This window comes from Vicugna pacos, chromosome 5, assembly GCF_048564905.1.
Source record: "Vicugna pacos chromosome 5, VicPac4, whole genome shotgun sequence".
Taxonomy (NCBI): domain Eukaryota; kingdom Metazoa; phylum Chordata; class Mammalia; order Artiodactyla; family Camelidae; genus Vicugna; species Vicugna pacos.
In genome coordinates this window covers 77,950,370-77,966,810 of record NC_132991.1, presented here as the reverse complement: position 1 = coordinate 77,966,810, position 16,441 = coordinate 77,950,370, and the positions used below count along the sequence as shown (strand labels likewise).

The following is a 16,441-nucleotide window of genomic DNA, read 5'->3' as shown; positions in this document are numbered from 1 at the left end:
AATCCTTGGCATTTTTTTTTTTTTTAATGTTGGCGAAGGCCTAGCGGGAGGATAGGGCCTCCTTTACTGTGAGGGAGTGAGGGAGTGAGCAGGCAGGGACCCCACCACAGGAAGCTCAATTAAGGATGTTCCCAGCAGGAAGGCTGCTCCCTGGGCAGCACAGAGAGCTGTCAGGACAAGTGACCTTTCTAATCACGCTTGACATTTCACAGCCTCGAAGGCGGAAGGGCTGCCGTTATTCTGGAGGCGTTGTGTCGCGCTGTGTCACCCCAGACACCTGCGTCTGAGCCCCCCACCCCCACCCCGGTGACTTGGCCTCCAACCGGGAGATGAATCAGAGCATGCAAAGGGCTTTGTTTCCCAGGAAAGAGAAAGCATTGAGCAGGGGGCTTATGTGGATGGGGTGACTGTGTCTAAGCCGAGGGTAGAAGGGGACTGGAGGTGGATGCTGCCTCCTCGGGGATTAGCCCTCTTCCCAAGGGCTCAGGTGATGCTGATCAAACAGGCCTGCCTGAGGAAGCCACGCAGCCGGATAATCTTCCAGCTCTCTTTGGCCCAGGGGAACGTAATGACTCACTTTTTACCCACCCCAACAGGAAAACAGCTTTATTTTTCTTATTATAAAAAGTAATGCCTGCTCATTCTAAAAAGGTCAAATGACATATAAAAGTATAAAAGAAGAAAGTAAAAAGGACGTGTAATCCCAATTACTCAGATATAACCATTATTAACATTTTTAAGGACATTTCTGTGTGTATACATGATATCGTAAAACAAAATACAATCTTACTGTAAGTACTGTTTTTTTTTTACCTACCATCTTGAATACATCTCCCTGTCAGTAAAGTACACATGTAATAGACTCGTTCTTATGATTTCACTGCAGTCCATTGTATGAATGACCCTCTTGAGGTTGCCTTTGATTTTTAATCATGATAGATAGAATATATTATAATGAAACTTTCCACAGAACTGAGTGAGTCCTTTTGACAAGTTCCTAAAAGTGGAATTGCTGAGAGTTTTGCTGCATATTTTTAAGACTTTTGCTCTGTGTCCTCCAGGAAATGTATTCCAACGTAGATTCCCGCCAGCAGGGAATAGAGTACCTGCTCCTTCTCCCTTCCTCAATTCTGGGGGTTACAGCCTTCTCAATTCTGGCCAATTTCACGAGTGAAAAAAAATGCTACCTTACAATCGTTTTTATGGGCATTTCTCATTTATTAGAGGAGTTTTAACACTTATTGGCCATTTGTGTTTCTTGTTTTGTGAATTTCCTTGACCTTCCCCCCACCCCTCTTTGGGGACGGCTAACCTTTCATATATTTGGTTTTAAGTACCTTTTATGCAGTAAAGATAATCTATTGTCGTACAAGTTACAACTACTTTTCCTAGTTTACCACGTGTCTTTAACTTTATGTGGTTTCTGCCATGAAGTAGTTAAACTTTTTTATGTTGTCGAACTTCTGTGGCCCCCAGCCTTTTGGGAACCACATTTAGGCAGGACTTCTCTATCCCATGATTATAAAATGTGGACCTGCCTGTTCTTCTTGTATGTCCAGCTCTCTCAACTCTCATGGTCTTCTGACTGCTGTTCCCTCAGCCTGCGTGGAAGGAATGATCTTCCTCCAGGGTGGTGCCTTCTCACTCAAGTCTCAGATTTAATATTGTCTCAGAGAAGCCTTTCCTGGTTATGCAACCCAAAGAAGTTCTCCCAGCGCCTGCTTTTCTTTCTGTTAGCACCTTATGGTTTTCCTTCATAAGTTTTATCAAGAATTATGGTTATATATTTTATTTGTCTACTTACACAATTTTGCAGCTAGACTGTAAACTCTAGGAAGGGCAGAAACCTCGTATCTGTTTTGTATTTCCAGCACCTCATCTAGTGTCTGGTACAGAAAGGGTATATAGGAGATGTTTTTAAAACTTGTTGAGTGTTAAATTCATCTAGAGTTTATTTTGGTATAAGGTGTGAATGAGAAATCTAACTTAAGTGTTTCCAAATAGTATCTTGTGAGCACAACACACTGCTGTAATGCAGCCTGGTTCTCTGATAATCCCTGTTTTACTTGCAACTGAGAAACGAAGCCTGGGATGTGGGACGGGGTAGGATCGATGGCTCACCTAACTACGGTTTTCCAGCCCCACCGTCTCCTCTCTCTACGATGACTTCCCTTCCTCCGTTATTGCCTTAGCCCTAAGTGCTTCCCATAATGCTTATTTCGAGGCTCAGCATAGAGAGGATCCTTAATTAATGGTATCTTCTGGCTGATTCAAATCATTTAAATGGCAGGGGAATCAGATATCTTTGATGTGTTTCATGCAATATTCACATCAGCCTTCGGAGGCCCTGAAAATCTATGCTCCCTCCACAACCCTGAGAAAATGGATTTCTCTACAGCCTTTGCATATCTAGGGATCATGTATAGCAGTTGTGAATGAAGATGAGCAAGATGGAGAGTTGGTCAGAGGCAGTCACCAAGAGGAAGATGGCAACACTCACTTACGTGTGCTTTTTTTTTCTTAAAAACATTTTTAATTAAAGTACAGTTGATTTATAATGTGTTAGTTTCTGGTGTACAGCATAGCAATTCAGTCATACAACGAGAGCTACAAATTCCTTTTTCATTATTACAAGGTACTGAATATAATTCTCTGTGCTATATAGTAGGACCTTGTTGCTTACCCATTTTATATATAGTAGTTAGTATCTGCTAATCCCAAACTCCTAATTTATCTCTCACCACTCTCTTTCCCCTTTGGTAACCATAAATTTGTTTTCTATATCTGTAAGTCTGTTTCTGTTTTGTAAATAAATTCATTGGTATCATTTTTTTAGATTCCACATATGAGTGACATCATGTGACACTTGTCTGTCTTCAGTTAACAAGAAAATTACTCAGTCCATCAATGTTGCTGCAAATGGCATTATTTTGTTCTTTTTTATGGCTGTATTATTATGAAGTAGTATTTCATTGTGTGTGTGTGTATATATACACATACATATATAATACATATATATATAATGTACATTCCATTGTATAAATATATATATATTTATATAATTATATTATATAATTATATATATATATATATATATATATATATATATATATATATATACACCACAACTTCTTTATCCAGTCATCTGTTGATAGACATTTAGGTTGCTTCCATGTCTTGGCTGTTGTAAACAGTGCTGCTGTGAACATTGGGACACATGTATCCTTGTTTAAAAATTGTAGTCAGTTTACAATGTTATGTCAATTTCTGGTGTACACATGTGCTTTTAAAATCTTCACGTGCCACCTGATGTCACCTGCCATTGCTCCCTCAGAACTACTTGTGGAGAAGCTATAGCAGCTCTACAATCAGGTGTAGGGAGGCTGTAACTTTTACTCTTTAACATTTGATATTAGTCAGTTTTTCCAAATGCATAAACATGATACACTAGACATAAAATAATTGAAGAAGTCACAAAGGAATTGATTTTACTACTTTAAAACCGTTTTAATGAGCCGAAAATTTCAACCTTACTAATAATTGAGGGAATGCAACTTAAAAGAGCAATTAGATACCACTTACCTCTAAAAACCATGGGAAAGTCACAAAAGAGGAACCAATTTCACTCCATTTAAAAATTATTTTGTTAAACCTAAAAAAGTCAACTTTACCAGTAATCAAAGGATACAACTTTTAACCACAATTAGATACCATTTGCCCCTAAAAATTCATTGCAGTGTAGGAAATTATAATATGTAATGCTGAGCAGAATGCAGTAAGATAAGTGCTTACACACTATGGATGGGAAAATAAATGGAGATGATGTTTCTGGAATGGGATTTGCCAGAAAGAAGGAAGACTCTTACAAATGTCCATATTCCACTGGCCCCTAATCTTACTTCTGGAAATTTCCACTAAAAACTCATGTGGTTGTTTATTAAAATAAAACTTAGTGTTTGACAATTAGGACATGAAAAAATTTGAGGTTCAGCCACAATATGGATTATTATGGAATCATTACTAATAATATTTGTGAAGATTAATCAATGACATAGGATATATACCTGAATCTAGTAAGTATCCAGAGTTTGATTTCAAATTTTATTTTTAAATTATATTTATATTTTTAAAGGAAAAGGATTAGGATCTTAGGAAGACCACCTTAGATGGTTTGAGTCATGTGACCTATTCCTGAACCAATCACTGTGCCCAGGGTAGTCCATTGACTAATTAGACTGGTTATATGTACACCCCTAAACTCAGGTGTGGTAGAGGAAAGTAAGCCTTACGTGGCCCTTCTGGGTTGAGCAGAGTATGTAAAGGAAAGTGTCCTATGTCCAATTCTCTCCTATTTTAAAAATATTTTGGAAAAAGGAATGTATCAGCTGCCATAGAAACCTATTTTATGTCCATACCATTTGGTAATTCTACCTCTCTTCTGGTTTGAATTCCTTCTACTATCATTTACATACTTCTGTGCCTTCTTCAGGGTAGATTTAGATCAAAACCTCTTCTTTCACAGACACACTGTGAGGCTTAATTAGGTTTTCCAGAAACCATCTGTAAAGTGCATGGGATCTTCAGAACCAGATGCTTTGTAAAGATATGTTGCCATTAGAATCAACCCTTCATTTTTTATGCTTATGAGGGACAGGAGGAGGACAGACGGGAAGACAGGAAATGGAAGTCTACAATAGTCTCGAGGCTGCATTTTGACCATGATTACTATCCCCTTTCCTCTCCAAATACTTTGCCTCTGCCATTCACAAGGAGCAAACATGAAGAGCAATCATGACAGGTTTGCATGTCCACATCCTTCTCCGAGAAAGTAGTCAGAGAAGCTGGGAACAGGAGACAGGGAGTGGCAAAGCAGGTTGTATAATCTAGACCAAATCAGAAGTGGTGCCCTGAGGATTAGCAGCTGACTGTGCTGAGAGCTTTCCTTTTTTAGCTCGGGTTAATGAGCTATGAATGATATATAACTGTCTGGGCAGCCTGCAGACGTCATAGTCTGGGCTCCTTTGTCAACCTGCAAGATTCCTTTCTGGGGACTGTCAGGGACAAAGAGTGGGAAGCACAGTGCTTAGTGGGAAAGTAGAATGCAGTTTCAGGCAACAAAGGGTGGCCCTGGCTCACAAGCCACGCCTTAGGCAGGACCAGGTACACCGGAGGGCTCCCCTGTCCGGTCTGTTTACCGAGCTTACAAGGAGGGGGCCAGTCGTTGGCCCTCAGGAAACCAGTTTCCATGGTTGTTCTAAGGCGCAAGATCTGGAGTCCAGGGTAGGAGCTCCATGGGCCTGAATTTTTTTTCCTAAAAATTTTTTCCCCCAACTTTGACTTTAAAAGCGTTCAAACGTATACAAAATTTGAAAGGATAGTAACACGAAAACTCATAAATTCTTTACCCAGATTCACCATTTTGACACATTGTGTGTTTTCTCTATTTCTAGATAAATAGATAGATAGGTAGACAGGCAGATAGAGATATATATAGATATATATTTAGATATATGTGTCATAGATGGAGAGAGACACATATATATACACTATATATATATATCTAGTATACATTTACTTATATACATACATTCATATGTATACATACGTACATATTTTATATACATCTGTCTATACAACGGTCTAGCCAGCTAGCTAACTATCAAAAATTTTTCTCTAAACCATTTGAGAGTAACTTGCACACTTCATGATCCCCCTAAATATTTCTTTACGAACCTAAGGACAAACATATTTTCCTATATAAGAACAATACAATGATCACACCTGGGAGATTAGAAATGACACAATGCTAAAAGCTATACAATTTATATTCAAATATCCCTGATTGTCCCCATAAACTGATTTTTTTTCTATCCAGCTCCCCTACCTGTCTATCATTCAGAATATTGACATTTTTGAAGAGTGAGGAGACCAGGACAGGTGTTTACTTGTAGACTGTCCCTTAATTTGGATTTGTTTAATCATTTTCTCATGATCAGATCCAAGTTCAATGCATACACTCTTAGCTGTGTGACCTTTAGCAAGTTACTCAATGACGCAGAATCTCAAATTACTGATAATATTACATGCCTCATAGGGTCTTTGTGAGAAACAAAAGAGTGAATAGCTAAAGTTCCAGCATAAGAACTGACCAAAATCAACACCTAAAAACTGTCAGCTCTGTGATTAGCACCATCACTGACATCACCAGCCAGAACCTGATAGCACTTTTCCCAAAGAGGTTTTCATTTCCCTGGGAAACTTTCAGAGCCCCTAACCCCATTTTCCTCACCTGCAGATGAGGACTAAGTCTTCCTCTGAATAGCTTACTGAGCTATTGTGAGAATCAAATATGAGACATGATCAACGACACAGTGCAAATTGATAAGCAACATGAAAACATAAGGAAGCATCATTATTGTTTTCTGTGTTTGCATACTTTTAAATTACCCTCTTATGTAACAGAAGAAACCAAAGTGGAAGAATAAAATTAAGTTAACATCTAAAAAAAATCTAATTCTTGTGTTTAACATTTTTTATCAGCAGAACTTTATTTTCAAATGAATTCCATGGACCCCCAATATATAAAGCAGATGAAAATAGAATTACTCTGAATGAAGTTTGGGTGGAGAAGGAGGACCCGAGGGCCTTGGGTCATCCCTGCAGAGACGCCAGGCTCTGAAGATAGGCCCCAGAGGCTATGATGGTTATAGCCTGCTCAGAGTTGCCTCAGTTTCCCCAGTGGTATCTGCTCACACAGCCAGGCTGTCACTTATTTTCTCCTTCTTATTCCTGGTTCATTTCTGCTGAGGAGTTGTAATATCTATAGGCCCCAATGATGGTTTACTCAGTTCATTATTAATCATCATTAGTTGCTTATAAACATCCTTCTCTGGAAAGAGTGCTAAATGCCTCGCACTCAGAGACAGACACTGACAGATCACATAATGAAGGCACCCGTGATGTCAGACAGTGCAGTTACCACCAGGAGCCTCCCAGCCTAAGTGTCACCTGCACCCTGCATCTTCATGCTTCACACCCTGAGCTGGAGGCTGAATGCTGCTGTTGCTCCACCTTGTCTGCTAGTAAGTGGCAGGGCTTGGATTTGAACCCAGGGAGTCTAGCTCCAAGAACTGGGTTCTCAACAACTGTTCAAGCTGGACAGGGGTTAGTTACTAGCTGCAATTTTCAGACAAGGAAACCGAGAGGTTCAGAGGGGTTGGGTGACCTGCCTGGGATCACATGGCATTCATTATAGAAAAATATGCTGGGGTCATGCTGGCTGAGACAAGAGGCCAACACTTGGTCTATGAAATAAAAGTGGACTTCTCTCCCACTGGGCATATTCAGGACTAGATCAGCACAATAGGATCTGCCAAAATAGAGCAGGTATGCCAGTGCTTAAAGTCCAGAGAAGTCAAGACTAGGGTAGTTAGAAGACATGGCATAGCAACTAGGGCCAGACATACTTGTTATGGATAAACTCCTAGGGTGGAGAAAAGGAGAAATCCTAGTGGAGCCTCTTTTGAGAGCTTGTGATCCCCATTTTTTTGTCAGTCTAAAACTCCAGACTTGCAAGGTCCAGAACTGCAGTTAACCATCAAGAGCTTAAGCCATAGTGTGCATTTTGGCAGCACACATACTGACATGGGAGCAGTGCAGAGATGCTCAGCATGGCCCCTGCACAAGGACGACATGCAAATTTGTGAGATTTGTGAGGCATTCTATATTTTTAAACATTATGCTGTATGCCAGAAATTGACACAACATTTTTGTAAGCTGACTATACTTTAGTAAACAAAAAAAGAGAGAGAAATAGTTTGAGCCATATTTGGAAAACGATCTTCTGACTCTGATCAAGCCTGGAGCTCTGGGAAGTACTACATGTGGGAGGGACTTCTGAAGGAGAAGGGTCAGATGCGCTGAGAGGATGGCAGCTGGGGGTCTAGAACTTCCATTAGGCCAGTGAGGAAGACATTGCTGCCTTTGGTCTCTCTTCCTCAAGTGGCCATACTTCTTACTGAGACATGTATGTGAGTTGTTCATAGCAACCCTCAACTAGAAACAATCCAAGTCTTCATCCACAGTAGAGTGAATGGTGCATGATGATACAGTCATGCACTGCAACATTCTACAGCAATGAAAATGTTCAAATTTGCATGAAACAACTCAAACCCATTGGTAATTGTGTTCTGCCAGGTCCCCATCAAGGGCTGGCATGAGGTGTGGGCAAACCAGCTGCTTGGCCAGGAGGACACCAGGTAGAAGCTGAGCCAGGCTGAAGTCAGGGGAGAATGGAGTCTGTCAGGAAGCATTCCTCCTCTGAGCCTGCAGAGGAAGGCTGGCAGGCAGAACCTGGTTAGGGGCAGAGTCAGGGCAGAATCATGAAAGGGTGTGAGAGGACTGGTTCAGTTAACAAATTGGGACAAACCAGGAAGACCTTGGCACCTGAGGGGTACAGCAGAGTAGGCAGAGCAACATGCTCTTGCCGTTGGCCAGACAGGTTGGTTCAGACAAGCCAAGCCCTTTGCCTAGAGTACCTAGGGGGCATGGAGAGGGGGATGCTTGCTTTTAAAAACAGATGTGACCTTTGATAGTATGTCTAGGTAAAGCTTCTGTCTTAGTCCATCTGGGATACCATAACAGAATATCAGAGACAGAGTGACTTATAAACAGCAGATGTTTATTTCTCTTACAGTCCTGGAGGCCGGGAAGTCCAAGATCAAGGTACTAGCAGATTTAGCGTCTAGTGACAACCTGCTTCCTGATTCACAGATGACTGACTACTTGCTGTGTCCCTGCATGGTGGAAGGGGCAAGGGAGTGCTCTGGGGTCTCTTTTCTAACAGCACTAATCCCATTCATGAGGGGTCCCACCCTCCTGACCCAATCACCTCCTAATAGCAGGATTTCAACATATGAAGATAAGGATATGATTATATGATTAGGAACATGTGATCAGGATTTCAACATGTGACTAGGGGAGACACAAGCGTTCAGTCTGTAGCAACTTTCAACTTGTAGAGACCCAAACTTTAAACCAACTCCTATTTAAGTTGCAGGCCACCTGTATGTCATCTCCGTGAGACAGAAAAGCTCTGAGTGTCAATCAGCAAAATCTTTGGTCTCACATGGGTCCTGGGGTCGGTGTGGCCATGTAGGTTGTGATTGCATAATCCCAAATCCCCTGCTCATGTTGCAGACAATGGGAATGGCACCCTCTGGAGCTGGACAGTGCACAACCTGCACAGAGACGTGCTGCAGCCCTGCCTGGATAATGAAATTCTCCCCCACACGGCCTCCTCCTTCCTCCCTCACTGTCCCCCCTCACTCTGCACTGCAACCACACTGGCTTTCTTCCAATCCCTCAAGTTTGCCTCGGTGGATTAAAGGTGACCACAAATTCTTGAACACTCTCGTTAAGAGGTGGAGTCCATGTTCCCTCCTCTTGAATCTAGGAGGGCTTTGTGACCACTTTGGCCAACAGAATGCAGTAGAAGTGATGCTGGGCTGGTTTTCTGGTCCAGACCTTACGAAACTAGCAGTTTCTAATTCCTGTCTCTTGGAACACCCTCTGGGAGCCTTGAGCCACCATGTGAGAATTCCAACCACTCGGACACCACCATGCTGGAGTGGCCACGTGCAGGCTCACAGTCTCTGCTGAGTCCAGCCCCCAGTCAGCCTCACGTGGCCCCAGACATGTGAGTGAAGCCATCCTGGACCCTCCAGACTAGCCCATCTGTCAGTTGAATACCACCGAGTGGCCTTGGTTGATGCCACATGGAGAAGAAGTGCCCAGTCAAGCACTGTCCTTATTTCTGACCCAGAAAATGGTGAGATTAGTAAAAACGGTGGTGGCTTATGCCACTAAGCGCTGGGGTGGGGTACAAGGCAGGAACTGACATCGAGCATTCTTGCCGCGCTCTCTCCTGCCACAGGACCCTGGATTTGCTCTCCCCTCGGCATCTAGTTAGTGCCTGTCTTTCAGCCCTCAGCCCATGTATGGTGCCCTCAGGGCAGGTCACCGTGTCCTCTTTTTTCAGATCTTGTCAAAGCAGCACTTTTACGTTTGTTTATCTGATTTTTTCACAGAGGTTTGTCTCTCCTGCTAGACCATAAACAGGGACCAGTGTCTGTTTTATTTGCCACCATGTCCCCACGCATCTTGTACGGCACATGGCACATAAAATGCATCAACCAGTATTTCATGAATGAATGAATGAATGAATGAATACATGGAAGTGTGGTTCTCTTCCGATACTCTGCTCAACAAATGGTCTAAACCTGCTTTCCGTAGAGCTGTCACAGCAGCCCCTGTGCACTGTGAGGACCTGGAAACTCCCACTCATGTCAATTAACACAGCTTCCCTTTTATTTGGTTTAAATATTGGCATTCCTCGTAGGATACATTTGAAGAAAAGGTTCCAGCTCCCTAAAAAAAAACAGGTTTAAAAACCACTGCCCTAGCCCTTGCCCTTCCTGCCAGCTATCCCTTGCTTCCTCCCATCTTCTCTTCCCTTCTTTCCTCACAGAAACTTCCACAGAACTAATGCCTGATAAAGGTTTAAAAATAGAAGCCCCTCGCCCTCCCTTTCTCCCTCCATTTCCTTTCCTTCCCATCCCCCTGTAATTTGTTGTAAAAAAGGAAACCAGCTCGATGTGCTCCACTGAAAAGTCTCGCTCTTCCTGAAGAAACAGTATGCTGATGTATCCCTCCAGCCCGGTGGTCAGGCTCCTGTGAGTCACTGTGAGCAGCACGTGCACACACACACACACACACACACACACACACATGCACACCCCACGTGGCCACCTCACTCAGGTTTCCAGCGGGAACCTGCATGCACACATTGAAGTGACCCTCTGTGAATCCACCTCAGGTGCTGCCAATAGGCATTCCTCCCAGGGGGTCCCCTGGGACGGCTGTGGCCCCCACCTACCCAAAAGCGGGGGGGGGGGAGGCCTGGAGTCAGATGGCAGTTTGGGTGCTTTGTCAGCAGCACAAGGGGTGTGTATATGACAGAGACAGTAAGAGAGACAGAGACAGAGAGAGAACAGGAAGTAGGTAAGAACAACCCAAAAGGCGTCATGAGGTATGTGTGCAGCTGGCGGACATCATGTCATTATGAAGACAGAGGAGAGGGCATAGCTCAGCGGTAGAGTGCATGCTTAGCATGCATGAGGTCCTGGGTTCAATCCCCAGCACCTCCATTAAAATAAATAAATAAATCGAATTACCCACCCAACCCCCCAAAAGAGAGAGAGAGAGACACTGTGGTATAGTAGGAAGAAAAAATTAAAAGCTCTTAACATTCAAAGCTTAATGTTCAATTCCCAGGTGCATCACATAGTGGCTGTATCTGCATGACGCTGGGCAAATGGCCTCACTACTCTTAGCCTCTGTTTGCTCATCTGTAAAAGGGGATAATAATACTCACCTCTCAGCACTGTTGAAAGCTTAAAGGAGATTGTGTTTATTTGATGCCCATGTGCACTAGGCAGTTAATAAAGTACTCTTGCTCATGTGTGTCAGGACAGCTTCACTCATGGTATTTAGGAACACTCACTACAAGAAAATGGAGAACGGCTGAAAAACTGGCTTCTGTATAATTTATCATTTATTAAAACCTGGCAGAACATTCACAGCTTCTTAACAAAATTCAGATCTACAAACTTTGATCCAGAAAAAAATAAAATTTGGAAGGATTATAAAGGCCACAGAATAAAATTTTCAACGACAGAAGCTATAATTAGTGAATTTTAATATGGACCAAAAACAGATCAACTAATCAAATGGTTAACACATATTTTACTTACAAGATGATTTATCCCAATGAAAAATTTCAATAACATTAAATGAAAAATAGAAAAAAATGAAACAGTTTAACTGCTCTATATTAAAAAAGATTGATCAAAAATTAAATTGGCTTAATGGAGGTTTCTTTGGAAAATACATTTTCAAAGAATTTAGCAATGCATGTATATCTCCTATTAAAACTTTGCATTTATGAATACAGAATCAAAATGTCCTTGGAGTCCAAATGGTGAAATCAAAACAACCTTTACCGTGATCATAATGTTTAGGTGAAAGGAGAGTGGGATGCAGTTCGGTAGATGTGTTGGGATGTCCTGATAAGAAAGGAGAGTACTTAGATACAGAGGATGCTGGGATAAGATGCGCGTGGTCCCTCTGCCTCTTTATCCTGGAGAATTTACACTGTGTCATGCCTCTGAAGGACTTGGGCAAAAGGAAAAGGGATGAGTTTAGGGAGATGGTCGGCAATGTCCAGCTCCTGATTCCTTCCACGTGATTGGATCATCTAGGAAAGCCCCCAGCACAAGTTGCTTAGTTTCCACGTAAGTCTATGATAACTCTGGGTTGAGAGGTGGTAAGCCAAATATTCAGGGAATAGAGCTCTTTCCCATTGAGTCTGAGTCTTTATATGTGGATGTTTGCTGGTTTGGCTGGGGCCATAAAAAGCCTGCTCACCCATTCCTTGGTGAGTCTTGTAGCCCCCCCTAAGCTCCCTAGTTGGGTTATTTCAGTTTACATTCCTCTCTCCTTCTCTGCCTCTCCTCCATTCTTTGTCCCTCTGGCATTTTTGTCTGAGAGTTAGAGCCAAGGCAAGAAAGGTGATGCTCGTGGTGAACAGGGATAGGGCTTTACTCCAGAAGAGGGAAGCGGACCGGTGATGGGGGAAATCATTGCAGAGGTGACGGAAAAGGCACCATGACCACGTGAACATTCAGACAAGCACATAGTGTACAATCTTGAACTTACATCTGCCTATCTTCTCTTCTGGCTCCACATGCATACTATTCTTACTAGTACAGATGGCACATGGCCAGACAGCTTGATCACCTTCCAGTCCTTCGTAATGCCTCTTTATCATGGCTTGCACACAGCGCTGCCCTCTTGCAACTTGCAGTTTACTGTTTATCATTCCTCCAGCAAGCACTCATTGATTGGAGCTATTCAAAACGCAGTGGGTAGCCATCATGGGTGAGATAGTGAGAACCCTGTCACTGAGAGCTTGGTGAATTAGACGTGGCACACATGGCATTCTTGCTTGCTGAGTTGAATGGTTTCCATGGAGTCTGTGAGTGATTTACACACTATTCTAGAGTCTAAGACAGACTTGGCTGGTGGGGATTTAAAAAATAAAGACAAAGACAACAGAATAGAAACAAAAATAAATGATACTTACCTTACATAATGTACATGTCAGGAGTAACTTATCTCTTCTGTCAGATGAGGGTTCAGGGAAAGGGGCGACTAAATGTAAGGAGAATTTTGCTCTCCCTGTTCCCCACTATTGTCCCCACCTTGCCTTGGACAGTGGAGACAGAACAGGTTCTGTCTCCACGGACCCTGCCAATCTATGGCAGATGCAAGAAAAGTGAGAAAAATCGTCCCTTGAAGGGTGAGTTGATTCGTGCGAACACTTACTTCTTTAAGTGGCTGTCCTACTAATTTCCCAAACATCAGCGGTCCAAGGTGAGACTGACTAGCCATTGGAGCCTGGACACCCAGCAGTGATCTGGGGGCCAGGTTTCGAGGGGGAAAGGGCTATTGCCAGTAGTTTGTTCTATCGTCTAAAATCATGGATCAATGCCATGTTCTTCAGGCTCTTTTTCCCAAAGGTCAAGGACTTCAGTCTGCTTCTTATGAACATGAAGCTCTCACTACTTCAGAGAGGATTCTGTGCATTGGTCACTTCTTTAATTCTGATTATTTTCATTCCTGTGTTCTGAGTTTAAACGAGAAAGATGTCTTATTCCCCAATGAAGAGATAGTAGGTATGATTAGGGGGAGGGAGCAGTGAGAGTAGAAATAACGTGTGTGTTGGGGGGAGTAAAAATTAGAAGCTTGCCTTCGTAACTTTATAAATTATAAAATTCCACTTTCAATAGTCACCTTCAATGCATCTCCCCTCCCATAAATGAATTTGTAATAAACTTTCAATAGAAATTTGATAATAAAAATCAAAATGCACAATAAAACTGTTTAGTAGTTATAAATGATGCTTTATTGCTTTACATTTTGAAGCATTCATGTAGTACAGTTTCTTTGAAAATTCTGAATTTCTACCAAGCTTTTATCTCACAAAATAATTTTCTGAAAGCATTGATTTTGCTTGTGTATTTTTTGTTTTTTCTGTTTTGCTTTTCATCAACAAGTTCATTATATCACTAGGGCGACAGAGAATGGGTAGGTCAATGACCAGCTCCACCCTCTCCACTAAAAGTAGTCATGAAAACACATTTATTGAGCCTCTGCATTATTCTAAGCTCTTTACATCGAATCATTTTTTCCAATAGCCCTGTTAGATAAGAACTACTACTGCCCTCATTTTATTGATGAAGAAACTAAGGGTACAGGGAGGTTAAATAACTTGTCCAGCAGTCTCCAAAGCCCACACCACACACCATTGTACATTTACACTAACAAACTCACACTGTTTTGTTTCTCGTAGTCACATCCACTGACCTACACCTGTCATCCCTTATGTGTGTTCTAGGACTTGCCAGGGCAGAAAGCACACATGTTGTCACCAGCACATGTCTTCCCCAAACATTATCACATTAATTTATTTGAGTGAAAACATATTAGCTTTGCTCTGAAACAACAGTACAGGTACGCTGTGGCACTGCTTCAAACCACACAAATGGACAAATGGACACACACACACTGGATCAGCAGGGCGGTAAGCTTGTATTAGAGCCCTCTGAGGTGGGTAACATTGGTTTTCTTGGTTATACAAGTGACAGTAACTATGTAGGGCTTGTCTCATGAAAGTCAAGGGAAGCACAGAGGTGAGAAGGTCTGCAGCCTTGGCGCTGCTGGGCTGACCACCCCAAGTGCACTGTGTGAGAGAGTCCTTGATCCTGGCTGGAGTTCAGCCCTGGAACTGGAGCAGTGGTGTTGCGGCCGGGATGGCCCCTGAATGGAGTGGGTCGTCGCTGCCAAAATCCTCCCGAGGGCCTTTCCCTTGCTTCTCTCACCTGCTTTGGGGGAGAGGACCAACTTTTTTGTGCACCTCCTGCCATGATGCTTTCACAGCCAATTAAAATTCTATTCTATTCCCAGCAAGGGAGCTGGCAGCCTTGGGTCTCCCCAGCAGGACGGACTGGCTGCAATTACTGTCTCTTCTGGAGCCTGATTAGCTAAGGGGAGGCCAGGATACTTATTCTGCCCCTAAAGCCCCTTTAAATTAGGAAATGGAGGTTCCCCATCCTATTGCCTCTATTCAGAGTCATCAGTTAATGCAAACATGTTAACCCTTTCTCTTTCACTTTTGGTAGTGGAACCAGATCAGAAAGCCAGAGATCATCTCTTAACTGTATAGTTCCAGGAATAAAGGGAGGGGAAGACTCCTTGATTCCTTTGGTATCCAAATTCCAAATCTTTGGAATAAATTGAGAGCCTACTCTGTTAGGCACAGGCTAGGAGCTGGGGATTCAACAGAAGCTGCAGGTATAAGGTTTAGCGTTACTATGTTGAAGCTTTGAAAGTGGAAGGTAATGCATAGGAATAATGCATTTAAGGAAAAAGAGGAAGCCCAGAGTGGTGGAAAAGAAAAGGAGAAGGAAATTAATACACATGGAAAGTTTACTATGTGCTACACATTTTACATCTATTATAGCATAGAATCCTATAAACACTGCATTTTTACAGGTGATGGAACTAAGGCTCAGAGAGGTTAAAAAATTGTCGAAGGTCACAGAGCTAATGTAATAAACTGATTGTACTAATGATCCTAGATCTTTATGCTTCCCTGTAGCCACTTCCTTTTGGTAATGCCTGCTCACACTGACTCTGGGAGACACACATGACTTGCTTTGGCTAATGGGGCATTAGTAAATTTGATGTAAGCAGAGGCTTAAAAAGTGCTTGTGCATCAAGGTTTGCCCTCTCTTGGTGGGAACTCTTCCTGCATCATGTGAAGAAGCCTGGGGGTCCTACTGGGTGATAAGAGACCTACGAGCAGAGGTGGACCATCCCATCCTAGATCAGCCAGAATCTAGCCAACTCACAGATGCATGAATGAGCCCAGCCAAGATCAGCAGAACCAATCAGCCAACTTATATAGATTTGTGAAAAATAATAAATGGTTATATTTTAAGCCACTAATTTTGGGGTACACGTTCAGGAGCATAGTTAGCAGCTTGAACTAACTGATAGGGCTAGTAAATGGCAGAATCAGAAGTTGTTTGATCTTAGAGCCTGTGCATTGTCCATCTATCATGAAAAGATAGGAAAAGGGCTGAAATTGTGGCAGGGAAAAAACAGGTTAGATGATGATACGTTTTTAACAACAAATCTGCCAAGTCACACAAGGGTGTTACCGGGACCAATGTGGCGTTCCCATATGTAGGAATCTCAAAGAGAAGTGGTAGGCAACTATCCAGGTGCAGGGCCTTAGGTGTGGGACCCTTTGGAC

At 42.5% G+C, this 16,441-nt stretch overlaps 1 protein-coding gene and 1 pseudogene across 1 annotated transcript in view; both read left to right on the top strand.

Moving 5' to 3' along the window:
* MARCHF4 (membrane associated ring-CH-type finger 4) overlaps positions 1-16,441 on the top strand; it is a 94,413-nt gene that overhangs the window by 42,705 nt on the left and 35,267 nt on the right. The gene's annotated exons all lie outside the window — the stretch shown is intronic.
* Positions 7,618-7,731, top strand: LOC116280751 (U6 spliceosomal RNA; annotated as a pseudogene).